The following is a 26,777-nucleotide window of genomic DNA, read 5'->3' on the forward strand; positions in this document are numbered from 1 at the left end:
CCTCCCTCCTGCTCCAGGCTACTCCTGCTGGTTTGCAGATGAGAGACCAGAAGTCCAGTCAGGTACAACAACTTGTCCAAGGTCACACAGCTCATTCATTAAAATATCAGCTAAGTTGGGCTAAGTTGTGTAGCAAGTCACAAACAAATATCAGTAGCTTAAAACAACAGGTTTTTGTTCTGCCTCCCATTTGTGAAATTGCCACAGTGGGTTAACCAAGGGCTCCACTCTGTCATTTTTACTCGGTGATGCCAGATGACAGACACTCACCTTCTAGAACATCATCTGCCATCAAGACAGAAAAGCAAATGTTGCAACCCATGCGTTGATTCTTAAAGCTTCTGCCTACTGGTCACACTTCACAGCCAAAGTGAGTCACATGGCCGTGTCTAACATCCAAAGTGGAAGAGAGATAATTGGTGGATAGCACTAATGACTAAAGAAAGCTGGACAAGCCCGAAACAGAACAGGCGCATTTTTGGTTCTTGGCCAATGCTCTTTACTCCCGGGCAACCATATCATAATCTAATTCATCTGGATGGATTCCACGGCAGCTTTGTCATCCTCTTAGAGGAACTGTTTCTGAGATGAAATTGAGCCCTAGTGGGAGGCTTCTGTTTGTCTTATTAGTAAATGCTGATTTTCCAGAATAGTTCATTTAAGATGCTATTGCGACAAAGGAAGCCTGTCTCATCTAGGGGGTGCGTCATTATTGATTTTATACAACACTCATTTTTCAAACTAAAAGCTTTCCTTTCTGTTGTCTGAATTGCTTGTATCTATTTCTGTTTCTAATACACATTTATTTCTCTTTCCCTCTGTAGTTTGAGACTCATGAAGCTACTAGTACAAACGCAGAGGAGCGTATGGATTTTTCTTACTTTAGCAACTGGTGATAGTTGTGGCTCTATTTTTATCTTCATTTGTCCATTCATTCTACAACTAACGAAACACCCACTTTATACTGAGAGTTGCAGTAAGGATTACATTATACAATCCACAGAGTCTGGCATAGGATAATCACTGTGTGTGCGTGTTTATTTTTTATTTTTTGAGGTCAACATAGGGCTATGACTATGAGCACACCCTCTGTAATCTGATGGTGTGGGTTAGCATCTTGATGCCACCCCTTACTCTATGCCGCATAATTTCAGGCATGTGTATTGGAAAATAGAACTGCCAGTGCCAGCTGGAGAGAGGGGGAGGAAGGAGCATAGGCTCTGGCACTCAGTAGGCGTGGGTTTGAAGCCCCGCTCTGTCGCAGTGAGGGTTTGGGCACACGGCTTACTGCTGTGAGCTCCAGTGCACCAGTAATCGTGGTGGGCCTTCTCGCTTTGCACGGTATCTGGGAGGTCTCGCACAGTGTATACCATGTTGGAGACAGTCACTACTTATTAGTTCTTCCAAATTTTATCAGGCATATGAAGATGAACAAGGGCAACTAGTCCTTCCCTCGCCTCAGAGGTTTATAATCTCACTGTGGGGGTGAGACACATCCACAGACAACTACAGAAAACCTAAAAGCGTGAGTGCCAGGGAAGAGTACAGCTGCCGGGCTGTGGGTCATGGCGTCCGTCGAGTTACCATCAGAGGTGATGGGACTGGGCTGTTGGTTTGGTTAAGAAAAAGTGCTCTCTTTATTGAAGCATAGAAACCCTACTTTATTCTCTCAGTCTCTCCTTGTCAACCGCTCCCTCACCCCCAAACCTGAGAACCACTGGTAATTTTGTAGAGAGGAGAAATTCGCGGTCCTCCTTGCCGGCGCAGCGTGCTGACGCACTGTTTTCCGGTTGTGATATTTAGAGCAGCTCGGTTAAGATTTAATTTTCTATTATTCCCTGAACTTTGCAGCCCTCATTTTTCATTTGCGCTCTGAGATTCATTGCTCCTGCGCCCTGGAAAGGCTGCTGGAAAGATTTGCTTAACATTCAGAATCGATCAACAAACAGGAGAATTTTACCAGAGGCAGGCCTCGGGGGATGTGGGTTTAGCTTTGGTTCTTAGCAGTAGTCTCCTACTCTTCTTTCTGCTTCCTGTGGCCAGCTGCCTTTCTCCACCTCATTATCAAATAAGATGCCTTGGAGGCACCTGAACTTGGGTGTGCTCTCCCAGAAATGTGACAGTCTACGATCTCTCTGGCCATCATCTTGTTTCCTTTTCACATTGGCCTCTGGACTCTCTGCTGTGGGGACCATGTATTTTCCCTTGCTTTTTGGGGTCTCTTGTTGGACCTGCTGTATGACACAAAAGCTTGTCCAAAGCCATCTCAGGGCTAGTGGGCCCTTTGCTGGCCTCATTATCTGTGAATCCATCTGGTTGGTGAGACTCAGCTTTGATTAATGTGTTTTTCTACTTCACAGCTCACTGCTCCCTACACAACCGCACCCCTTAACCCCATGAGAGTGTTCATCAGGCATAGGGGCAGTCTGAGAATTCTTCACCCCGTGGTCTTTCAACCTGCAGTCTTCCTACTGGCTCTAGCCAGTCTACTGCAGTCACTCTGCACCTGGGAATTTGCAGCAACTCCCTGCCTCTCCCCTACACACTCATCCTCATCATTACACAGGGAACAGTCCTTTCAGAATTTGACTTTGCCTTCCCAGCCGCCCCTCATTTCTGGAATGAGAAGTTGAACAGGAGCAGAGGCAGTGATCCTTTTCTGGGAGATTTTGGATTTAAGACTGAGAGTTGGGCCAGTTTCTTTCCAGGGCTTGGGACACAGATGTGAGGGTGAGGGGGACTGGACGCCATTTTCCTTCCAGATGGAGCCTGTGTGCAGGGAGAGAACAATGGAGCAGGCACACAGAGAGGAGAGAGGAGAGACGCGGGGAGAGGGGTTCACAGGGCACTTGGAGCTCTGGCTCCAGTTTCCCCTGAGCCTCGGGGTGCCTGTCTTCCTGTATGATCAACTCTTCACTGGGTACCATGATAGAGCCTCAAGCCTCGCCACTGGATTTCCTCCTGCGCTCAGGCAGGCCCAAGTTGGTTCCTGGCACAGGTAATCAAAGAGCCCCAATAGGCACAGTGCTTCCTCTGTTGAATTTCTGGTTTAATGCTCTGTTGATAGCTGAACTAGAGAGGTTAGATTATTATTCAGCATCCTTCCTATCATAAATAAAAAAGTTAAACTTCAGGGTCCTCAAAACAGGATCACAAAAGAGCCAGTGCTGTGGACAATAGGTTAAGCCGCTGCTCGTGACACTGGCTTCCCCTATCAGAGTACCAGTTCAAGTCCCGGCTACTCTACTTTCCATCCAGTTCACTGCTAACGTGCCTGGGATGGCAGCAGAAGATGGCACAAGTACTTGGGTCCCTGTCATCCATGTGGGAGACCTGGATGGTGTTCCAGGCTTATGGCTGGTCCAGCCCTGGCTATTACTGCCATTTGAGGAGTCAACCAGCAGATGGAAGATCTCTCTCTCTCTCTCTCTCTTCCACTCCCCATCACTCTGCCTTTCAAATAAATAATTTTTTTAAAAAAGCTAACATCTTAAAAATAATCACCAAATATACAATGTACATAAAGGAATGGAAAACAAAGTCTTCCAAAAGATTTTTGTATACACATATCGATAACTACTTTATTCATACACACAAAAAGGCAGAAGCAACTCATGTGTCCATCAACAGAAGCATGGATAAATAGAATGTGGAACATATATGCAAGGGAAAATTATTCAGCCTTAAAAAGGAAGGAAGGGGCGGGTGCTGTGGTGCAGTGCATGAAGCCACCTCTTGCAATGCCGGGATCCCCTATTGGAGGTTGATTTGAAGTCCAACAACTCCACATGCAATTCAGCTTTCTGCTAACGCACCCGGGAAGCAGCAAATGATGGCTCAAATGCTTGAGTTCCTGCTATCCACATGAGATACCTGGATGGAGTATCTGGCCTCTGGATTCAGCCTGGCCCAGTCCCGGCTGTTACTACTATTTGGGAGAGTGAACCAGCAGATGGGAGATTAATCTCTGTCTCTGCCTCTGCACCTGTCAAGTAAATAACTCTCTTGGAAAAAAAGGAAGGAGAATCTGCCACGTGCTGCAATATGGATGGACCTAGAGGACGTTATGCTGGGTGAAATAAGCCAGGCGCAAAAAGACAAACACTAGGATTCCACGTAGCTGAGACATAGAATGGTGGTTGCTGGGGCCTGGGAGATAGGGAAGCTGTTGCTTAAAGGACTTTAATTTTGAAATATGAGACGATTTCTGGAGATTGGCTGCACAATGATGTGAATGTATTTAAAGTCCAGAACTGTACACTGAGGCATGGTTAAGATGGTGAAAGTCACAGAATGTGTATTTTTCTACAATTTTAAAAAATTTTGTCAAATTGCCCAGGTGGCATCTCAGGTTTCTGGGATGTGGACAGAGACACTGGATGAAGCCCAGATTCCACTCCTGACGCGCCACTGGAGACACGTGGCTTAGCTTCTTTACCCCTTGCTTTCCTCATCATGTGCTCCTCCGGTTCACTCAAACAAGTGCCTGCTTTGGAGGTTCTAGGTCCATGGCAAAGTTCTGGAAACAAGAAGGTAAGATGTGAGTGGACAGAGAAGCTTGCTCAAAGGAGACGATCTGGGGTGGGCGTTTGGTGCAGCAGTTAAGTCTGCCTGGGATCCCACGTCACAGACTGGAGCACCTGGTTTGAGTCCCGACTGCCTGGATTCTGCTCCAGCTTCCTGCTGATGCACACCCTGAGAGGCAGCAGGTGATGGCTCAGGTAGCTGGGGCTGTGCTACCTGCATGGGAGACTCAGATTGGGCTCCAGCCTCCTGGCTTCAGCTTGGCTCAGCCCTGGCTGTTGTGGTCATTTGGGGAGTGAACCAGTGGATAGAAGATATTTCTCTGTTTCTCTTTCAAATAAAATGAATAGTTTTAAAAATAAAAAAAGAGGTAGTAGCCTAGTATGTCTGAAATGATCAAGCAAGAGGGATTTCTAAGTGCAGAAGAGAGGGGTGGCATCCTAAGCAGCACACACAAAGGCCCAGGGGTATGAACAGGCCTGATGCTCTTGGAGAATTCTTCAAAGCATTTCCTGTTGGAACCTGGGCAGCAGTTGGGTGCAGATAAAAGGAAGCGGAAGGATTTCCCTCTGGGGGTTCTATAGGGAGAGGAGCCACACTGTATTCACTTTTAGAGCATGCTGGGGACATTGTGGCCCAAAAACAATCAGAAAAATTCTTTCTGATGGACTTTGCTTAACCAAACAATTAATTCATAGTGTAACTGGAGGCTGACCCCTAAAAGTCCCATCTGGGGTGTCATATGATATAGGGATATGGGGTGCCATTTATATTACCATGTGCTTATTAATAAATTCCAAATATTAATAAGCCTATGTGGGTTCTTGCCTAATATTCAAAGAAGAATTCTGAATACCGGCATAAATGAACGAGGCAGCATGGTGAATTTTTAAGCTTTTTATTCAGTGGGAGAAATGCATAGGAGTGTGAGGGCCCTATCTAGAAGAGAGAGGGAAATCTGGGTTCATACCGAGCGCCAGGAGCCAGCCACGTGGAGGAACATGTAGGCCAGGAAGGCCTACACACAAAGAGGAAGCATTATCTACTGTTTCCTCTTTGTGTGAATGCATATCTCACATCCTTTCCTAAGATAGGGTTCTGCTAGGGGTGTGTAGGCAGAGAGCCCTCAGCCACTCAGAGAGGGGAGAGGAGCCAGGGCGGAGACGCAGACCTCAGGATGAAGCTACCTGGCCTGAGGAGGTGGTTGTGGGTTGGAGAGCTTCCTCTGAACGCTTGGACTCAGGGTGATCAGGATATTGTCCTGCAGAGACAGAGGCTCTGAATCTCCTTTGCTCCCCGCAGAGAGCTGTTTACAGCTGCCGTGTTAAGCCCTGACATCAGCCCCACCGTGACTCTTCCTGCAGCAACCCCAGCAGCTTCTGTCTTCTGGCTGCTTAGGATAGATTCCCTTCTGTGCAACAGCTGAATCAGCTTCTTAAGTGCATACCCAGCAGGCTTAGGAAGGGGTCTTCAATAAGTGCACGGAAAATGCATAGTATGAAAAAAACTATGCATGGATTTCAAAAAATGTTGTGCTAAAACTGACTTATCTTTTAATTAAAATGTCCACGAACAGTTGAAGTCCCTTTGTATTTCCTTCTAGGTGCCAAAATACAGACCTCAAAATATAGTGCTCAAAATGCAGCACTGCAATGTTTGGACTGTGTGTGTGTTCGGCAGCTTATTCACTTGCTGATAGACGCGGATATCTATAGCTCAGGAGTGAGGCACAGCTTTTTCTCATTCCTCTGCAAAGGAAGCTTACCTCCAGAGAAAGCTGTGAAGCCGCACTATCAGGAGATTACGACTCCTCTGTTGAGCGTCCTAACCAGAGAAGGCAGCCATGGTTTTGGCATGCCCAGTTTCTCTTCTCCCTTCTCCTTGCAGGAAACTCTTCATTGGAAAGAGTTTGAGCTGGGCTAATCAAATTCTCTCCTCTGAGAATCTGGGTTTTCATGGGTGTGACCCAAGTTTGGGAAAATGATGGAAATCAATCAATTCCAATTGTGTGTGTGTGTGTGTGTGTGTGTAGAACAATGAAATTAGATCCATATCTCTCACTATATGCAAAAATCAGTTCAAGATGGATCGAAGACCTAAATTTAAGACCTGAGACTATGAAGCTGCTAGAAGAAAACATAACAGAAACACTCCAAGACACTGGTGTAGAGGATAACTTCTTGGACAAGACATCCAAAGCACAGACAACAAAAGCAAAACTAAACAGAAGGGACTATATCAAGCTAAGACGTTTTTGCACAGCAAAGGAAACAATAGCGTGAAGAACAGAATAGGAAAATATATTTGCAAGCTACCTATCTGACAAAGGATTTGTCGCTCCCCCTCTTCGTGGAGGAACGACACAGGACCCTGCGCTGTTCTTTCGTCTGCTCGGCCCTCCCCGGGTTTGCTGCTGGTTCTTCCCGGGTTGGCTACTGTCCCTTCCATCTCCGTGGAAGGGCGGTTCCCCCTGGCCACATTCCCCACTTCCGCAGGGGAGCGGCACTCCGCCGGCCGGCTCTCTCGGGGGCTGCACAGGTGTTCCCCTTAGATGTTCCCCTTAGATGTTCCTGGTGCATGTTGTCTCTCTCCTCCTTTATAGTCCTCCTCCGCCAATCCCAACTCGGCTGCCCACACGCCGAGTACGCTGCTCTCCTCCAATCAGGAGCAAGTCCTACAGTTTATTGGCTGAACTGGAGGCAGCTGTGTAGAAGCTGTTTTCTTCTCTCCCAGCGCCATATTGTGGGAGAGCAGATGCATAGAATAAGTCTTAATTCGAGTAACTTAGTCTAGTCCGGGTTGCTCCCCACAGGATTAATATCCTGAGTATATCAGCAACTTAAAAAACTCAACAACAACAACAAACAATATGGTTGAGTTCAATACAGTTCCCAAAAGAAGAAATACAAATGGACAACAAATATATTTTTAAAACTGCTCAACATCACTAGCCACCAGAGAAATGCAAATCAAAACCACAATGAGATATCACCTCACTCTAGTCAGAATGGCTAAAATCCAAAACACAGGGAGTAACAAATGCTGGCAAGGATGTGGAAAAAGGAGAACATTTATGTGCTACTGGTGGGAATGTAAGTTAGTGTAGCTACTGTGGAAAACAGTGTAGACATTTCTGAAAGAGCTAGGAATAGACTTGCCAAAAGATCCAGAAATCCCACTACTGGATATATACCGGAAAGACTTGCAAACAATGTATCAAAGAGATACCTACACCACCATGTTTATAGAAGCACCATTCACAACAGCCAAAATTTGCAATCAACCAAGGTATCCATCATCAGATAAACGGATAAAAGAAATGTGGTACATATACACAATGGATTATTCAGCTATTAAAAAAAAAATGAAATGCTACCATTTGTAGCAAAATGGATGCAACGGGGGGACATCTTGTTCAGTGACATAAGCCATGTTCCCCCTTATATGTGGGAGCTAAAATTTGGGGGGGGGGAGAAAGAAATGTCCATGTGTATCAGTATTGCTGCAAATATAATTTTGTAAAACTTTGTTTTATAGCTTTGTCAGATCAACAGTTAAGATATTTGCTACTGTGGTTTTAATGACCTGTGATTACTTTAAAATTTACTGTACATGGGTGAAATGGTCATTTTCCATTCAATTATTATTTATAGCTCTTGTCTACAGTCCCACTAAACTAGGGTCTTTTTGCTTGTTAAATTTCTTATTCGGTGAAGTATTAAGCCTTTTTACTGTAATGTAGATTCAAAATGTTATCTCAAAAAAAAAAAAAAAGAAAGAAAAAATGACAGAAACATGTGAACAGGTGGAGCCTAGGTCTTCCAGAGGTGGGACTGAGGTCAGAAATCAGAGCATCTCACGCAAAGTGAGAATCTTGGCCTTAATCCCTTCAGGTTGGAGTGAGGATTACGTTGGCATTCAAAAGTCTGATTGCCTGTGGTCATACGGAAGAGCTGTGCTTCTTCCCCATGGCTTATTCCCTCCAGGCTTCTGCTGAGACAACAGCAGGTGTGGTCCTGCCCTGTCACGACTGCTCAAAGCACATCTCTGCCCAGTGACTCAGCTTCCCAACAGGCACAGCTGAGGAATTCTACTCTCCCCAAGGTCTACACCTGGCTTGCTTTCCATCATTCCCACCTGCTTACTCTACAGGCCTATTATGAGGAAAACACATTAATGTACAGTTCCACTAATCCTCTTTTTTTAAAAAAAATGTTTTATTTATTTGAAAGACAGAGTTACAGAGAGAGAGGTCTTCCATCCACTGGTTTACTCCCCAGATGGCTGCAATGGCCGGAGCTGCACTGATCCGAAAGCAGGAGCCAGAAGCCTCTTCCAGGTCTTCCAGGTCTCCAACGCGGGTGCAGGGGCCCAAGGACTTGGGCCATCCTCCAGTGGAAGATGGTTGAAGTGCTCGGGCCCCTGCACCCATGTGGGAGACTCAGAAGAAGCTCCTGTCTCTTGGCTTTGGATCGGCTCATCTCTGCCACCATTGTGGCCATTTGAGTAGTGAACCAGGGGATGGAAGACCTCTCTTGCGCTTTCTGTGTGTAACTATGCCTCTCAAGTAAATAAATAAATCTTTAAAAACATGTATAGTATTCATATTCCATAATTTTTTGAGGACCAGTTGTATGCATTGATGGACTCATATTTTACTTAAAGATGGCCACTCTTGCCCTGTTTCACCCTACCAGTCTTTTGTTCTAACTTTAATTCTCATCATCTTGCACCCTTGGACAGGTCTCTTACCTTTCTGGATCCCTTGCTTTACAATTTGCTAGGACTCATTGAATGGAAGATGGATGGGAACATCAGGTTAAGTGAGGGAAGAACGTCTGGTAGCTATAAACCATCTACCTGTTTCTATGCTTTCTGCATCTTGCAATGACTGCTTTTTAAAAACATGAATTTCAATGATTCTTTTGGGTTCAGAGTTGAAATTCTCCCACCCACTCTAAGCCAGTGAAGCACCCCAGAGGGAGGAGTTTCTAGCTATCTATCGTACCTCCCTGTTGATGTGCACATTTCTTTCTGCATTTGTTATCCAATGTCTCTGTGTGGCAGCTTTTCTTTGCAAATTATTGCCAAAGTAATTTGACAGTAAGTTGCTGGAATCACCACCATCATTAGCTTAGGATAGTTAATGCTAGTTTAGTAAGGCATTCTAGGCCCTAAAGCAGCAGAAACTTAGTCCAGGAGCTATTTTCCTAGATCCCGAGTGTGTTCAGCTGGCCAGCATCAAGCAAGAGGGTTGAGCAAACTTCTGCGACGTGGGTGTCAAGCTGCATGGGAGAACTTGCCCTATTTTCTAGAATAAAATCTTAAGTCAAGCAACCCTGCAGCACAGCTCCTTCACCTACACCAAAGTGTCGGCTTTCAATGCAAGAGAAAGGAAGGCCGGCTCCATGACTCACTAGGCTAATCCTCTGCCTTGTGGCACCAGCACACCAGCACACTGGGTTCTAGTCCCGGTCGGGGCGCCGGATTCTGTCCCGGTTGCCCCTCTTCCAGGCCAGCTCTCTGCTGTGGCCCGGGAGTGCAGTGGAGGATGGCCCAAGTACTTGGGCCCTGCACCCCATGGAGAAGTACCTGGCTCCTGCCATCGGATCAGCGCAGTGCGCTGGCCGCAGCGGCCATTGGAGGGTGAACCAATGGCAAAGGAAGACGTTTCTCTCTCTCTCTCTCTCACTGTCCACTCTGCCTGTCTCAAAAAAAAAAAAAAAAAAAGGAAAAAAGAGAGAGAAAGGAAGTCACTGGATTTCTGTACTGAGCTCTGTGATCTACTGCTGCCAGCTCCACAGCTGTAAAACCATGAACTCCTTGCAAAGCACGTTACCTCCGCAGGAGGAAGAGGTAAAGAGGAGAAGCACAACTGCTCAGGGCCCAGTGAAAGGGAAATATTTTTTTTAAGTACTGCAATGTAAATCCCAGCAACACAGCATCCATCTCCACTGGCCTGAAATTATGGCCAACATTTGAGGATAGAAGCCAGAGAACTTGGAACAGATTTCTGCCGTCAAAAGCAACCCCTACATCACCCAGCAGTTGCAGGGAGGGTCTGGAATTCCAGCACAAGCTGTGTCTTTCCCTCCTGTTGACTCTGTCGCTCCCCCTCTTCGCGGAGGAACGACACAGGACCCTGCGCTGTTCTTTCGTCTGCTCGGCCCTCCCCGGGTTTGCTGCTGGTTCTTCCCGGGTTGGCTACCGTCCCTTCCACCTCCGTGGAAGGGCAGTTCCCCCTGGCCACATTCCCCACTTCCGCAGGGGAGCGGCACACCGCCGGCCGGCTTTCTCGGGGGCTGCACGGGTTCCCTTAGATGTTCCCCATAGATGTTCCTGGTGCATGCCGTCTCTCTCCTCCTTTATAGTCCTCCTCCGCCAATCCTAACTCGGCTGCCCACACGCCGAGTACGCTGCTCTCCAATCAGGAGCAAGTCCTACAGTTTATTGGTTGAACTGGAGGCAGCTGTGTAGAAGCTGTTTACTTCTCTCCCAACGCCACATTGTGGGAGAGCAGATGCATAGAATAAGTCTTAATTCGAGTAACTTAGTCTAGTCCGGATTGCTCCCCACAGATCCCCCTTTCTTTTTATTTTTTGGCGTTGATACGCGCCTGTCTTCGGTGTCCCGCGGCACACACTCTGCTCTACTTGCTAGAGTTGCCACAGGCTCTTACAAGTCCTATCAATCAGGCAAACCGAATCCGGGTCCTCTCTTCGCCATGTTGTGAGGAGGTTTTTAGGCGCTGATGCGTGCCTGTGTTCGGTGACCTGCGGCTCACACTCTGGTCGAGCCGCCTGCTGGCGCTTACCGCCTTAATTAGGCAGACCGAATCCAAGCCTTCTCATTGCCTTTTTGTGGGGAGGCCTTACTGATGTTAATTCGTGCCTGTCTTCGGTGACCTGCGGCGCATAAGCTGCTAGCCGCCGCAGGTGCTCATCGTGCTCATCGCCTCACTTAATCAGGCAGACCGAATCCAAGCTCTCACAGTGCAGTGTTGTAGGGAGGCCTTTCTATTTCTCTATTTCTCTATCTCCGGGCATTCCTATTTCTCCCATTTTACTTCTATCTTCCAGCATTCCTATTTCTCTCATCTTACTTCTAAACTTCTGTTTCTCTTATCCCCACAGCTTCCCGGCGCCTCGCCCCGCCGGCGGGTTCCCGGCTCTGCGCCGCTTCAGCCCGCGCCTCATCTGCGCGGCTCGGCTTTGCGCGGTCCGCGGTCTCCACGCCCTTCGCGTCTGCACCACGGCCTACGCCAGCCCCGTTCCCTATCTATTCACGCCCCGTGCTCTCTCTGCACGCGGCGGCTTCCGCGAGTAACACAGCGTAGCTTACGTGTCCGCCACTAGCATTCAATCTAAGTTCCCCGGGCTAGCCTGGCGAATTCAACCCAGCATACGTCTCCGCCCCATGATTTGGCTTCCCGTCCTTTGCTCCCCGGGCTAATCAGACGGATCCCAATCTGGCTCACGTTTCAGCTTCTGGTTTCAACTTTTCGCCCCCTATTCCCGGGCTAACTTGAGAACCCCAAAGTGGCTTTCGTATCCGCCTCGGCCTGCCCCCCGAGGCTTCAATTTTCCTAACATTTTTCTCTACCCGGTATGTTTCCCCAAACTTTCCTCCAACGATATTCCTCCCTCATTTCTCCTGGCCTCTCCCCACAGTCCGCGTCCGAGTCTGTTTGTTCTAGCTTTCACTTTCGCTTTCGACCTTAGAGATTTCTCCCAGCTTCCCCCCGTAGTCCGTATCCGAATCTATGCCTAGGCTTTCAATAGCTTCTTCCGGCACCCTTTTCGTCCGGCTTTTCCCTAGGCTGTTTGCTAGTCTCTCTTTCCGGTATTTTCCCAGTTCTTCCCGTTTCTTCCCTCCTAAGTTTCCTATCCGTCCTAGGTTTCCTATCCGAGCTAGGTTTCCTATCCGAGCTAGGTTTCCTATCCGAGTCACGGCACCATTATGTCGCTCCCCCTCTTCGTGGAGGAACGACACTAAGCCCTGCCTAGGCTTCATATCCGAGTCACGGCACCATTATGTCGCTCCCCCTCTTCGTGGAGGAGCAACACAGGACCCTGCGCTGTTCTTTTGTCTGCTCGGCCCTCCCCGGGTTTGCTGCTGGTTCTTCCCGGGTTGGCTACTATCCCTTCCACCTCCGTGGAAGGGCAGTTCCCCCTGGCCACATTCCCCACTTCCGCAGGGGAGCGGCACACCGCCGGCCGGCTTTCTCGGGGGCTGCACGGGTTCCCTTAGATGTTCCCCATAGATGTTCCTGGTGCATGCCGTCTCTCTCCTCCTTTATAGTCCTCCTCCGCCAATCCTAACTCGGCTGCCCACACGCCGAGTACGCTGCTCTCCAATCAGGAGCAAGTCCTACAGTTTATTGGTTGAACTGGAGGCAGCTGTGTAGAAGCTGTTTACTTCTCTCCCAACGCCACATTGTGGGAGAGCAGATGCATAGAATAAGTCTTAATTCGAGTAACTTAGTCTAGTCCGGATTGCTCCCCACAGACTCTTGGTTTCCACATCCTTCTCCAAAGGATCATGACTTCCAAGTGAGAGATGAAGCCAGGCGCCCTACTTCCTCTGCCCGCACTTCTGCACAGAGATGGCCCTTCTACATGCAGGTACGTGGAAGACACCATCCATGAAGCAGCGGGGCCTCAGCAGACATCAGATCTGCCCATGCTGTCATTGGAAGCCGAGGTGGCAGACCCAGCGGTGGGGCGGCACAGGCACAAGCTCAAAAGCGACAAGTGTGGGCAGAAGCTGTGGGCACCCAGAGTCCAGTCATGTCTCCTCTTTAGGATGACCAGAACAGGTGAGACAGCCTGCAGCCCTCCTCAGTGCTGAGCAGGGACCTGCCTATAGATGCACAAATTCAAGCCACTTCTAAGAGTCTGTTTCCTGTTAAATTCAAAGCAGCTGGCATTTGCAGACCTGTGCGTGCAGGAGGTTCAGAGCATGACATGAGGAAAATCACTACCCCTAGATGAGAGAGTGAGCAGATGAAAGCCGTAGCAGAGCCATCAGGTGGAAAATTGGGAAAAACTAGAGACAGTTCAGTACGCAAACATCAGGGGAGGAACTCGGGGATAGGAACCATCAGCAAGCAGGTTCCCCAGAGGTTGACCGAAACTCAAGGAGCGCTGGAGGACCTAGCCCAGAGGGTGGGGCTGCTGCACAAGTTTCAGGACACCTGTTTGATCTCTGTGGAGAGCCAGGACCTTCACCCAGGCGGTCAGATCCTGGCATAGCAACAGTGTTACTCTATGGGTCACATGGACGCTAGGTTGCTGTTAGAAACTTGGCAAAAAGAGTATTTTTTTTTAATGAAACATCCAAAAAAGCAGACAAGGAAGCTATAGGCCTTAAAGGTAAAGTAGAAGATAAAAGAAGAAAGGGGCCCATTCCTAGAGTGGCAAACCTCATGTAATCATCAAATGAACTATTTTCCAGTAGCCCTTGAGGTAATGGCGCATTGTGATAAAAAGCAGTCAGACGTCTCCCTCTTGGAAATTAACTCTCAGATGGAGCCACGTAGGACATCTTCATGGCTGTGATGTTCTAGGTCTCATCATCCTCAGAGTGAGAGCAGTTTCTGCGGCAGGAATAAGGACAATACTGGAATTGTGGTTCCTCCTTTCAGCTTTCCCCATCTTCTGACTGATCAGTGCTTCTTTTTGACAGGCAGAGTTAGACAGTGAGAGACAGAGAGAAAGGTCTTCCTTTTCCATTGATTCACCCCCAAAATGGCCGCTATGGCCGGCCCGCTGTGCCAATCTGAAGCCAGGAGCCAGGCGCTTCCCCCTGGTCTCCCATGGGGTGCAGGGCCAAAGCACATGGGCCATCCTCCACTGCATTCCCCGGCCACAGCAGAGAGCTGGACTGGAAGAGGAGCAACCGGGACAGAATCCAGGGTGCTGGCGCTGCAAGTGGAGGATTAGCCTAGTGAGCCACGGCGCCAGCCTGATCAGTGCTTTTAAGCCTCATATGAAGACAACTGAGCCCTGCAAGAAGGGGACCTGAAAGCTTGGATCTGTCTCCTAGGCAACAAGACAGACTACCACAAGAAACAGAAGACTAGGGGCAAGCATTTGGCATGGAAGTTAAGATCACTTGGGATGCCTGTACCCCATGTTGAAGTGCTTGAGTTTAAATCTCTGCCATGCTCCCCATTCCAGCTTCCTGCTAATGCCCACCATGAGAGGAAGCAGATTAGACAGCTCCAATAGCTGGTTCCCTGCCGCTCATGTGAGAGACCTAGATTGAGGTCCAGGATCGGCCTGGCCCATCCCTGGCTGTGTGGTCACAGCGAGAGTGAACCAACAAATGGAAGATTTGTATTTGTCTCTCTTCCTTTAAAATAAAGAAAAAGAAAAATCAAAAAATAATATATTAGAAAAAAATGCAGACACTTAAGTGGTCACAGCCAGAGGATCAGAAGTGTCAAATTCATTTAGATTTTTAGAAAGAAATCCTTAGTCACAGTGGAGCACAGCTGCTCTTCTCCCTTGGAACACCTTGTCCCCTACTGTTACACATTTAAGAACCTGAAGTTACATGGAGGTGTTCTTGCTTGATAAATGGGATGAAGGCATAAGAAATAATAACACCTACATGACACCATACACCTTGGAACTTTTCATCTAAATCTCAATCACATCTATTTTTATTCTTAATGCTACTTATAAAATAAGTATTTCTGTAGATTAAAAAAACTCTTCTGGTACCTTGTTCTTGGACTTCCCAGTCTCTAGAACTGTGAGAATTACATTTCTGTTGTTTCTAAGTTGCCTCACCTAAGGTATTTTAATTTAGCAGCTCAAATGAGCACATTGAGCTAATCCACATAAAGGGTGACATGCAATGGAAATACAGATTGACAAATGGGGGGTAAGCTGAATGTATCCACATCCTGGGATCCATGGAACATGCATCCTCATCAGGCATCTCATGGCGGTTTCTTTTTTTTTTTTTTGGTCTTGAATTAAATTAATTAAAAAACATGATTTAAATGAACTTTTCTGTTTTTTGGAGGTGAATCACTAACAAATTCCTTTTCCAATATATTTATTCTATGTATTTGAAAAGCAAACACACACACACATACACACACACACACACACAGAGCCTAAATACACAGGTTATCTCCCCAAATGGCTGCAACAGCCCTGTGCCTAACTGAAACCAGGAGCCAGAAACTCAACCTGGGTCTCCCATACAGGTGGCAAAGGCTCAAGTATATGGGCCATCTTCTGCCTTCTCAGGCACGTTAGTAGGAAGCCAGATCAGAAGTATGCAGGCAGCACTCAAACTGGCACTGTGATATGTGATGCTGGCAGGGCAAGCAGTGGCATCCCCTTCTGCACCACAATGCTTGCCCCACTAACGGATTCTTTAAAAAAAAAAAAGATTTATTTAGGGCCAGCATTGTAGGTAAAGTTGCCACCTGTGGCACCAACAGCTCATGTGGGCACATGTGTGAGCCCCAGTTGCCCCACCTCTGATCCAGCTCCATGCTAGTGTGCCCAGGAAAGCATTGGAGGATGACCCAACCACTTGGGCCCCTGCAGCCAGAAGTTCCTGGCTCCTGGCTTCAGACCAGACCAGCCCCACCTGTTGCAGCCACTTGGGGCATGAACCATTGGATGGAATCTCTCTCTATCTTTCTTTCAAATAATAAAATTAAAAGTAAAAAGTTGTATTCTATTTACTTGAAAAATAGAATGACAGGGAAGGAATGTGAGAGGGACAGAGAGAGAGAGAGAGATTGATTGATTGACCATCCATTCATTAGTTCACTCCACAAACGGCTGTTGAAACCAGGAGCCAGAAACTCAATTATCTGGGTCTCCCACAGGTGTGACAGGGGCCCAAGTACTTGTGGTACAGTGAGGGAGTGCAAGTCCCGCCTGCTCAACTTCTAGCCCAGCTCATTGCAGTTTTCTGCAATTTTCTTACAAGTGGAGACAGGGCTCAATAAAAACTAACTCTTCCCCACTCTTTCATGATTTAAAGTTCAGTCAAATTTCAGGTTGATAAGAAATCTTCTAAGAGTATGGCTAATGAAGCTCCGAATTCTCTTGCAGTCTCCTCCTGCATTACCTATGCAATGCACACTTGAGCTCTCGGATGCTGGCACTGTTCTCTCAAATGGAATTGCCCCTATATGGTCAGCAGAACAAACCAAAGTCAAAGTCTGCGAGAGTCTCTCATTATTCTGATCCAACCTTTGTGGCATAACCCTTCAAATTTAAAAATAATATCTTGTCACTTCTCTTAAATATTATTTTTCGATGGCTTTGGGTTAAGACAATTGAGGTTAGCAGCTCTGTTTGAACAGCTGCTGGACATTTGTAGAGGAGTGATTCCTCTGTTTCTGCAGGGAACCTTGAAAAGCAGTCTTTATCCTTTCAATCAGCGTTAGTTGACCTTGGCCTTGCATCCTTTTGCTCAACTCTTCCTTATAACCTTAACATTTTCCAACAAAAGTTTCCATTTGGGAGGTTTTCACAAAGAGCTTGGGTTTGCCTGGCCACCCTCTTGAAGTTCTGAATGTAATGCATTTGGGAGAGAGGGGGTTTGTAGTTGAAGAACTTGGAAGCCAGCTCCCAAACGCCTATTTTGTATTGGGTGAGTGAGCACCCATCACCATTAGGGATTTTTCATAATCACTACAAAAAGAGCTACGAAAGTCTAATGTCAGCCAGGAAGTAAGTAGGTTACATCTGGGCAGATGGTTAATATTAGAGGGAAGGATGGCCAAACTCATGATTTTCTTTTTCCTTAACAGCAGTATCAACAAAACAAGGCAACCCTTCTCGGGCATCTGAGGTGAAGCACTCCACGGAGTGCCTCCTTAGGCTTAGCTCATGGCTGATGGCTATCAGTGCACTGTTGCCTGATGCCCCCTCGCCACGTGGCTAGATGTTCCTAAGATGAGACTTGCATTTCTATCTAATAGATGGTTTGCTTCAGTTGCTGGCATCCACAGCCATTAGGGTCATTAAGATTGTTTTTTGAATCTAGCAAAGTGAAACACTGGACTTGGGATTGTACTTTTACCTCCAAAGCTAATTGGTGTTTTTAAAATGTCCCCTCTGATTTATAACCATGAATAGTTACACACACACAGTGTTAGTAGCCTTTTTATTCTTGTCTACAAATCTTGCGGTTGATGTAATAGCCCACATCTGCTGAAAGATTAAAGAGTATTCCAGAATAATCTGTTTCCTCTTTCTGTGTGGGTATTTGGATAGTGTAGAAAGTGAAGGCATCAGGATGGGGAGGAGGGGGAAGATGAAAACGAATAGGAAGAATTCATCTGCCTTCCACTGCTGTCCTGACTTCTAAGCCCAACTCTGTAACGACAGACATCTTCAAGGCCACTTGCTTATTTAGATTTGTCAGAGGATGGGCAAGTTCCCCCAAGGTTGCATCGAGAGAAGGCTGCCACTATGAGAAGAGAGAAGACACTTACGGAGCTGTGAGGCAGTAACTGCTCACCTGGATCACTGAGCCTCTCTCCTTGGGTGCCAGGTGGCTATGCTGCCGTCCAATCACATCCACTCTGAGTAGTCATAACTCCACAACACTCAGGTTGGAGAAACACAGCGAGCATCAGCACTACCACTCCACGCACCTAAAAAAGCATAAATTTTGGTGCACTATATACTGCAAGTAATAATTTTTTTATTTGAAAGGCAGAGAGATCCAGAGAAGGACAGAGAGAGAGAGCTCCCATCATCTGGTTCACTCTCCAAAATGTCTGCAACAGCCCATGGTTGGGGCTGAAGCTGGAGCTAGGAACTTAATCCATTCATCATCAGTTCAAATCACCAGTGTTGTTTTGTTGTGAGATAACAATCTCTGCCATTCATCTTCTATACTGTGCTAGATGGTACTTCTGCAAAACACAAATAAATGCCTTTTTAACCTAATTCCAGACTTTACATACATCCCTTTTCAGTTTTACCTTACTATGTTCTTTTTTTTTTAATTATTTATTTGAAAGTCAGAGTTACACAGAGAGAGAGAAGAGGCAGAGAGAGAGAGAGAGAGAGAGAGAGAGAGAGAGGTCTTCTATCTGCTGGTTCACTCCCCAGTTGGCCACAATGACCAGAACTGTGCTGATCCGAAGCTAGGAGCCAGGAGCCTCCTCCAGGTCTTCCCATGCAGGTACAGGGACACAAGGACTTAGACCATCTTCCACTGCTTTTCCAGGCCATAGCAGAGAGCCAGATCAGAAGCCAGGCTTTGAATCAGCACACATATGGAATGCCAGCACTGCAGGCGGCAGCTTTACCCACTACGCCACAGAGCCAGCCCCACCTTACTATTTTCTGTCCATTTTTTCCAACCTGGGAAGGTCTTGTAAATACTGCTTCTTTCCACTCACTATTAATGCTTTCTTATCCACAAATCTCTAAAGGACATCATTTATATAGCCCTCTGTGTTGTTGTTGATTAAAAAAAAATCTCAGCAGGATTTGAAGAAAAGCAGAGAAGAACTTTTCCCCAAATGGCTTTGATCCATTAAATCAATATACTTTGGGTATATTTGTTCAGAAAACTATAAATTCACCTAAATTAGCTATAATCCAGTTTACATTTGTTTATCTTGTCTGTATAAGTTTCATAAGGCATTTTATTAAAAGCTTTGTGGAAACTTTTATTTGCTTGATACAGACATATGCCTGATAATCTATCTCGTAACTTTAAAACTCAAGGGAGGGCCAGCGCTGTGGCCTACTAGGTAAAACCACCACCTGCCGACATCCCATATAGGAGCTGGTTTGAGTCCTGGTGGCTCCACTTCCAATCCAGCTCTCTGCTATGGCCTGGAAAGCAGTAGAAGATGGCCCAAGACCTTGGGCCCCTGTACCCATGTGGGAGACCCAGAGGAAGCTTCTGGCTCCTGGGTTTGGATTGGCACAACTCCAAATCAGAAATTTTCCAAATCAGAAGTGCCTGTATGAAAGCACTTCAAAAAGCTTATGAGAAAATGGAATCAATAGATATGTTTATTTTGGTGCAAAAAATGTTTTAAATCTTGAGGCCAGCATTGTGACACGGTAAATTATGCCTGCTACACTAGCACCCCATATCAGAGTACAGGCTGGAGTCCTAACTGCTCTGCTTCTGATCCAGCTCCCTGCTAATGTGCCTGGGAAAGCAGAGGAGGATGGACCAAGTGCTTAGGTGCCTGCCATCCATGGGAGACCTGGAAGGAGTTCCTGGCTACTGGCTTCCTCCTGGGCCACATTTGGCTGTTGCAGCCATTTGGGGAGTGAACCAGCAGATAGAAGATTCTCTCTCTCTCTCTCTCTCTCTCTGTCCTCTGTCTTTCCAATAAAATAAATAAATCTTTAAAAATTTTTGTGAAATGCACATGTACTTTTTCCAGGATACCAGTTTCCCAATAGCTCCTGTAACAAGTGACCACAGCCTGCCTGGCTCAAACAACACAGGCTTGTCATATTCCAGTGCTGGAGGTCAGAAGTCCAAGGTCAGTTTCACTGGACTAAAATCAAGGAATCGGCAGGGCTGTATTCCTGCTGGAAGCTCGCAGGGCAGAAGCTGTTGCCCTGCCTTTTCCAGCTTCTAGATGCTGCCCGCATTCCTTGGTTCACAGGCCCCAGCCAGCAATGGAGCCGCTGTACCCTTTGTTCCCATGGCTGCATCCTCTTTCCCTTCTCTAACTCCCCTGCCGTCCTCTAAGAACCCCCCCCCCCCCGTTACCCTGGACCGACCCATACAGCCACATAGCTTGCTTGCCCATTTCACAATCCTGAATTGATCACATCAGCTAGGTTCCTTTTGCTATGTAAGGCAGCCTGTTCACAGATTCCAGGGGTTAGGATGTACACATCTTTGAAGGAGGTCATTTTTCTGTTCACTGAAGATCCCAAGGCCATGACACCAGCAATATTTTTAGATGTAATTTATTTGTCTGAAACGCATTTTGGCGGCATAATACTCTGACAATCATCTTTACTCTCTTGGAACACAGTTCTCTCAGTCACATTAGCTTTTCCACGTTGAAATACCCTTTCCTTTATCAGGGAGAGGCAGGCAAAAATGTCAGTTGAGTAACTTTGATGGGCTACTGTCTAATTGGATCCCACATTCTCCAAACAGAGATCTCTCCCTTCTTTGTCCATCTTCTTGCTTTAAAAAACAAATGTCAAAAATGAGCTTTGTCATCGCATATTCACAATTCGCCTTTAGGATGGTTCATCTGAACAGATTTGCCCCACATCCCCGGTCTTCCACCTAACCTTGACTCTGTGCCCTTTCTCCGAGGTTCTGGGTCTGTTCTTTCTAAATCCGGTCTTGGAAAGTTTCTTGGGTACATTCAGTTTCTTTAGTGTCTCCTTGATGTCCTTCTCATTAGGATAACCCAAGATTACAGAGTAAGCATTTCTTTTTTTAAAGTCACTTATTCTTCTTAAGTGATAGTTCCTTTTAGAAATAGACTATGAACTCATTTTAACTTACTCTGGTTAAAAAAAAAAAAAAAAAGCCAGCGGATGTGTCTGAACATGCCCATTTGTTCCCCTTCTCTGCTGTTCTGAATTCCAAGGTGACTCAGTCACTCCCTCCCATCTTCCCTATACCTTCTGTCTCACCAACTGGCTTTCCTTTTTGGTCAGAATTAAGTGGAAACTCTATTCTTTTTGTCCTCCAGTCAGCTGTTCTTCTTTTAGCAACAGGAGCCTCCCAGCAGATGTTTGAAGAGTTAAAGTCATGACATCACCTATGACTTCTGTAGACCAAGCAGGCCTTCCCCTTCCCCGCTTCTCCGCCTGCATCTCTGCCCACATGCTTCCACACAGAGTTCTCGAGTTTTCCACGGGTACTTTATTAACATCTAGTACTCTGAGTTCAGTGTGAGGACGGGGACTGTGAAAGCTTCATGTGCCAGACAGGCAAAGATTTACGGGTGTGTCAGGAGTGGAGTCTAGACCAATCTGCAGGCCTGAAGTACATGAGTAAGACACAAACCCTCTGATTTAGCTTAGGGGGATCATGTGGTTTCAGGAACAAACATGTCACCCCAGCTACAGGGATGGAGTACAACCAAGGCTATGGCCATCGTTACACTCACTGAGGAACCACAGTGATCAGTGCTGATGTAGGCCTGTGACCAAAGTCAGATCACTCATAGAAGACATCAACTCCTACTGCAGATTGGGATGGAGCTTCCCTTGCCTCTGGGAGTGAACAGAAAGTCCATAGGCCAGGGAGCTGCGTGGCAGCCCTCTTATGACCCCAAGAGGAGCTCATTTTAGATGAAATTGATGCCATGGAGAAGAAAACAAAAAAATTGAAAGAAATAAATCAATCATTGAGTCATAAAAAGACATCCTCTGGGGCCAACCTTCCTCAGGAAGCTCGATTTATCTTCATGTGAAGCCTGGATGACTTGGGCTTTCTTCAAAGTGTGCCCTTCCATTCCATAATCAGATCTGAAGTTCTTTGCCACCAAGTTTCAACAATAATCTTGAAATTGAGTTAAAACCTTAAATTTACTTGTTTATTCTTAATTACCATTATTTCTATGTGTTAACTTTGAACCAAAAAAATGTTTTCTTGGTTGCATTTTTCATGAAAAGAAAAGTGACCAATTTGTCAACTTGAAAATACCAATGGAAAAATAGAAAACAAAGATGTAAGATGGAGAGGATTGTCAAAGGCACAGGTGTCAGGAACTAGCATTGGTTACAAGGAAGAGTAGAATTTGGGCTGAAATGAAAAAGTTTTGAGAAAATGTAGTACTTCCCAGGGGAAAAGGCACTAAAAGAAGGTCGAGGTGCCCCTTGTTATGGCATGAGGGCTGAGGGAGATCTCCCTGGTGTGGGAGACAGGGTTGGAGCCCAGGGGTGACTAACTTGGGGGTGGTTGGGGTGGGGTGCTAGGAAGTTGAGTGGAGTCAGGACAGAAAGATGAAGAAAACAAAGAGTGCCTGATGGATACCAGGTGATGCAGGGAGAGAAGGTGGTCTGGCAGGAAGTTGTGGCAAGTGGAAGGAATGGCATTTGCTCAAAGAGTCAGCTCTGAATTCCAGCTATTCAAGGGCTCCAGGTCTTCAGTTTTTGAACTGCCTCTGTGCACACACACAGAGAGGACAATGATTTGTTCTTTCACAATGATCTATTTCTGCAATACAATTTCCTCTCCCGTACCCATGCCCTCCGTTTCTGTCTTAGGCACAAGCATGTCATAACTGGGCAGTTGGAGGCAGCTACAGAAACATGTAGTCAAACGTCAGTGGTATATGTGGCGTTCCATCCTCTTGTCTCACATAAACCTTCAACCCTCATACTCCTCTAGGAGAGGCCTGTAAAACATTCTTTTTCAAATGCCCATGGTGGCCCCCACTCAGAAACATTGCTAATAAGCTGTATAGCTCTTTTCCCAAGAATTTTCTCCCTTGGCTTAAATGCATTCCTCCTTCCACCACTGCATGGAAAGCAACTTAAAACTCTAAATGGCCATAGAGATGATCCAAACCACCTCTCCATTTTTGAAATCAGGGAAACTGAGGCCCAGAAAAACTACAAATACTCATACGCAAGTAGCTCAGAAAGTTCGTAGAACAAAGGAATCAAAATATAAGTTTGTTTTGGTGCAAAGAAGTTGGAAATCTATGCAAAGATTTTGTATTGCACATTTTCCATGAACTTTTTAAAGGCTCTGCACATATTCAGTGAGGGCTCAAGCTGGCATTCACATTGTGGTGCCCTGAGCCCTGGCCTGTGGGGAGCAACTGAGACTAGACTAAGTTACTGGAATTAAGACTTATTCTATGCATCTGCTCTCCCACAATATGGCGCTGAGAGAGGGAGCAAACAACCTCTACACAGCTGCCTCTCGCCAATTTGATGGATAAGCTGCAGGAGCTGATCCTGCTCCTGATTGGAGGAGAGCAGCGTACTCGGCGTGTGGGTAGCAGAGTTGGTATTGGTGGAAGAGGACTATAAAGGAGGAGAGAAACAACATGCACCAGGAACATCTGAAGGAACACCTGAGCAGCCCCCGAGAGAGCCGGCCGGCGGTGTGCCGCTCCCCCGCGGAAGTGGGGAAAGTGGCAGGGGGTGCTGCCCCTCCACGGAGGTGGAGGGGTCGGCAGCTAACCCGGGACAGCGTCCTTCCTCCACGAGTGAGGGAACGAATGGCAGCAAACCCGGGAAAGGGTCAGGTAAGAAGAACAGTGCAGGGTCCAGTGTCGTTCCTCTGAGAATGGGGGAGCGACACTGGCCCAGGATTTATGCTCCACATTACAAAACTCTGTCGGTCATTAGAATTCTGACCCATTAGAATTCTTGTCCCTCTAACTAAACTTGGTTTAAGATCCATCGCTGACATCAACACCCATCCTTGTTTCAACCCACTTAGTTATATACTGGATTGTGTGTATGTGTGTGTTTATTTTAGTCTCTTTGCCTCACAGAGTTTAAGCCCCTCTGGGCACCAACCTGCTCTTTGGCTCTTACATTCTTCTCTGTCCATGTAACCTCATTCAGTCTCTTGCTTCACCTGGGGATTAGAAACCCACAAACGGCAGTGACTGTGTCTTGTTGGTCTTTGTGTCTTCATTCCCTCGAAGAGTACCAGGCACACAGCAAGCCCTGAGTAAAAGTCTGTCTGATGAAAGGCCCTATCAATCTGGATACTGCACGGCCATAAAAATCACTGACTACTGCTCTCGTATTCTTCATCATCAGGTACTTCAAGTAGTGGAGGGAGCAGGTAAAAATTAATTCCCAGAATCAGTTCATCAGTTGCTCAAAAAAGTGAAACACGGAATACCATATGACTGGGCAATTCCACTCCTGGTATATACCCAGAGGAATTGTATGAATACTCTTCATTTTGTTTTTATATTCATCAGTTGATAGACATTTGGGGTGCTTCCACTGACTTTAGGCTTTTAAGAATTATGCCAATAACATTCACATATGCATTTTGGTGTGAACCTATGTTTTCAACTCTGCAAGGTACACATCTAGGAATGGAGTTATCTGGTCACATTTGGTAACTGTATGCCTAACTTTCTGGGAAACTAACAAGCCATCTCCATGTCAGCTGCACCATTTTACATTCCAGGAATGCACAAGGATTCCATGTTTCTGCATCCTCACCAACATTCGTATTTCCCTTTTGAAAAATTATAGCCATCCTAGAGAGAACGAAGTTACATCTCACTGTGGTTTTGATGTCCCTAATGGCAACAATGTACATTTTTCCATATGCTTCTTGGTCATTTGAAGATTTTCTCTGGATAAATATCTATTCAGATCCTCTGCCCATATTTAACGTTGGGTTAGCTATCTTTTTATTGTTAAACTGTAAGAATTCTTGATATATTTTTTAAAAAAACAATTTATTTATTTGAAAAGTAGAGTTACAGAGAGATAGAGGCAGGGAGAGAGAGAGAGAGAGAAAGAGAGAGAGAGATCTTCCATTTGCTGGTTCACTCCCCAAAATGCCTCAACAGACAGAACTGAGCCAATCTGAAGCCAGGAGCCAAGAATGTCTTCCAGGTCTCCCATGGGTGCAGGGGCCCAAGCACTTAGGCCATCTTCTATTGCTTTCCCAGGCCATAGTAGAGAGCTAGGTCAGAAGTGGAGCAGCCGGGACTCGAACTGGTGTCCCTACGGGATGCCAGCACTGCAGGCAGCAGCTCTATCCAATATGCCACAGTGACAGCCTCCATATATTCTTGATAATAGAGCCTTCTCAGAGAGATGATTCACAAGCATTTTCCTCCATCCTGTGGGTTGTCCTTTTACATCCTTGATAGTCCTTGGTCACACAAATGCTTATAATTGTGATGAAGTCCACTTGATCTACTTTTCCCTTTGGCTGTTTGTGCTTTGGTCCAGATCTCTGAACTGCAGCCCTGATTATCACCAAGGTCATCTCATTGTTCCTTAGCTTTCTGGAGAACAAATCTGGTGGGTCCCTGGCTCATCAATGAACAGCTTCTCCAGGGAGCAGATTAAGGGATGTGAGGATGAAGAGTAACAGAGGACAAAAGGATTACTTGGTAAGACATGATAACCAGGACATGCTTCTAGCAAGGAGTGTGAGAGAGGCATCCTTTCCTGATCGAGGTATGTGGAATGACCATACAAGTCCTAAGAAAACTGTAGCTGCTCTGACACCTGGCAGCTGGCTGCCACCCAGTGGTGGAAATTGGAACGGCTTGGGGGTACTAGTTTACAGTTGCTAATTAAGTACCTAAAAGAACATTTTGCTTACAATTTCATGTGGGTCACTCTGGGGAATAGATGTGCTTGGCTTTTGGGGTGGTTTGTGCCTTGGTTGGATCTGAGTGGAAGTCCAGCTTGTCTCCATCGATTTGAAGTTGATGATGCTGGGGAGTGGTTCCCACATGGCAGACTGCCACGTTCCAGGTAGGCAGGCATCACTGATCTAATGGAGCGGTTTGCTTCAAGACATCTTTGCACTCCATGTTTGTGATACCTCTACTTTCAGACTTCTGAACTACCAACCAGAGGCCCCTCATTTGATATTTCCAGCAGGGAAATATCTGTTAGGATGAAGCCATGGCTGTAAATCAGGAGAGCTATCACCTCTTAGCCTAAAGTTTGAACTCCTTAGCCCAAACACTGCGTGATCAAAACAAGAAACCATAAATCAAGAGGAGAAAGAAGACTTTTTTTTTTTTTTTTTTTTGGACAGGCAGAGTGGACAGTGAGAGAGAGAGACAGAGAGAAAGGTCTTCCTCTGCCATTGGTTCACCCTCCAATGGCCGCCGCAGCCGGCGCGCTGCGGCCGGTGCACCGCGCTGATCCGATGGCAGGAGCCAGATGCTTCTCCTGGTCTCCCATGGGGTGCAGGGCCCAAGCACTTGGGCCATCTTCCACTGCACTCCCTGGCCACAGCAGAGAGCTGGCCTGGAAGAGGGGCAACCGGGACAGAATCCGGCGCCCCAACCGGGACTAAAACCCAGTGTGCCAGCGCCACAAGGCGGAGGATTAGCCTAGTGAGCCACGGCGCCGGCCAAGAAGACACGTTTAATAGATGGATTATTTAAAAGTTAAAACTGAGGGGCTGGTGCTATGGTGCAGCGGGTTAATGCCCTAGTCTGAAGCACCAGCATCCAATATGGTTGCTGGTTCTATTCCCGGCTGCTCCTCTTCCAATCCAGCTCTCTGCTATAGCCTGGGATAGCAGTAGAGGATGGCCCCTGCACCCGCATGGGGGACCCAGAAGAAGCT

The 26,777-nt window shown here is 46.6% G+C and overlaps 1 protein-coding gene and 1 pseudogene across 2 annotated transcripts in view; one reads left to right on the plus strand and one right to left on the minus strand.

The window, feature by feature from the left end:
* CFAP95 (cilia and flagella associated protein 95) overlaps window positions 1–26,777 on the minus strand; it is a 210,576-nt gene that overhangs the window by 10,159 nt on the left and 173,640 nt on the right. The window lies entirely within an intron of this gene.
* LOC100358057 (polyadenylate-binding protein 2-like) overlaps window positions 7,576–26,777 on the plus strand; it is a 69,021-nt pseudogene continuing 49,819 nt past the window's right edge.

This window comes from Oryctolagus cuniculus, chromosome 1 (genome assembly GCF_964237555.1).
Source record: "Oryctolagus cuniculus chromosome 1, mOryCun1.1, whole genome shotgun sequence".
Lineage (NCBI taxonomy): Eukaryota > Metazoa > Chordata > Mammalia > Lagomorpha > Leporidae > Oryctolagus > Oryctolagus cuniculus.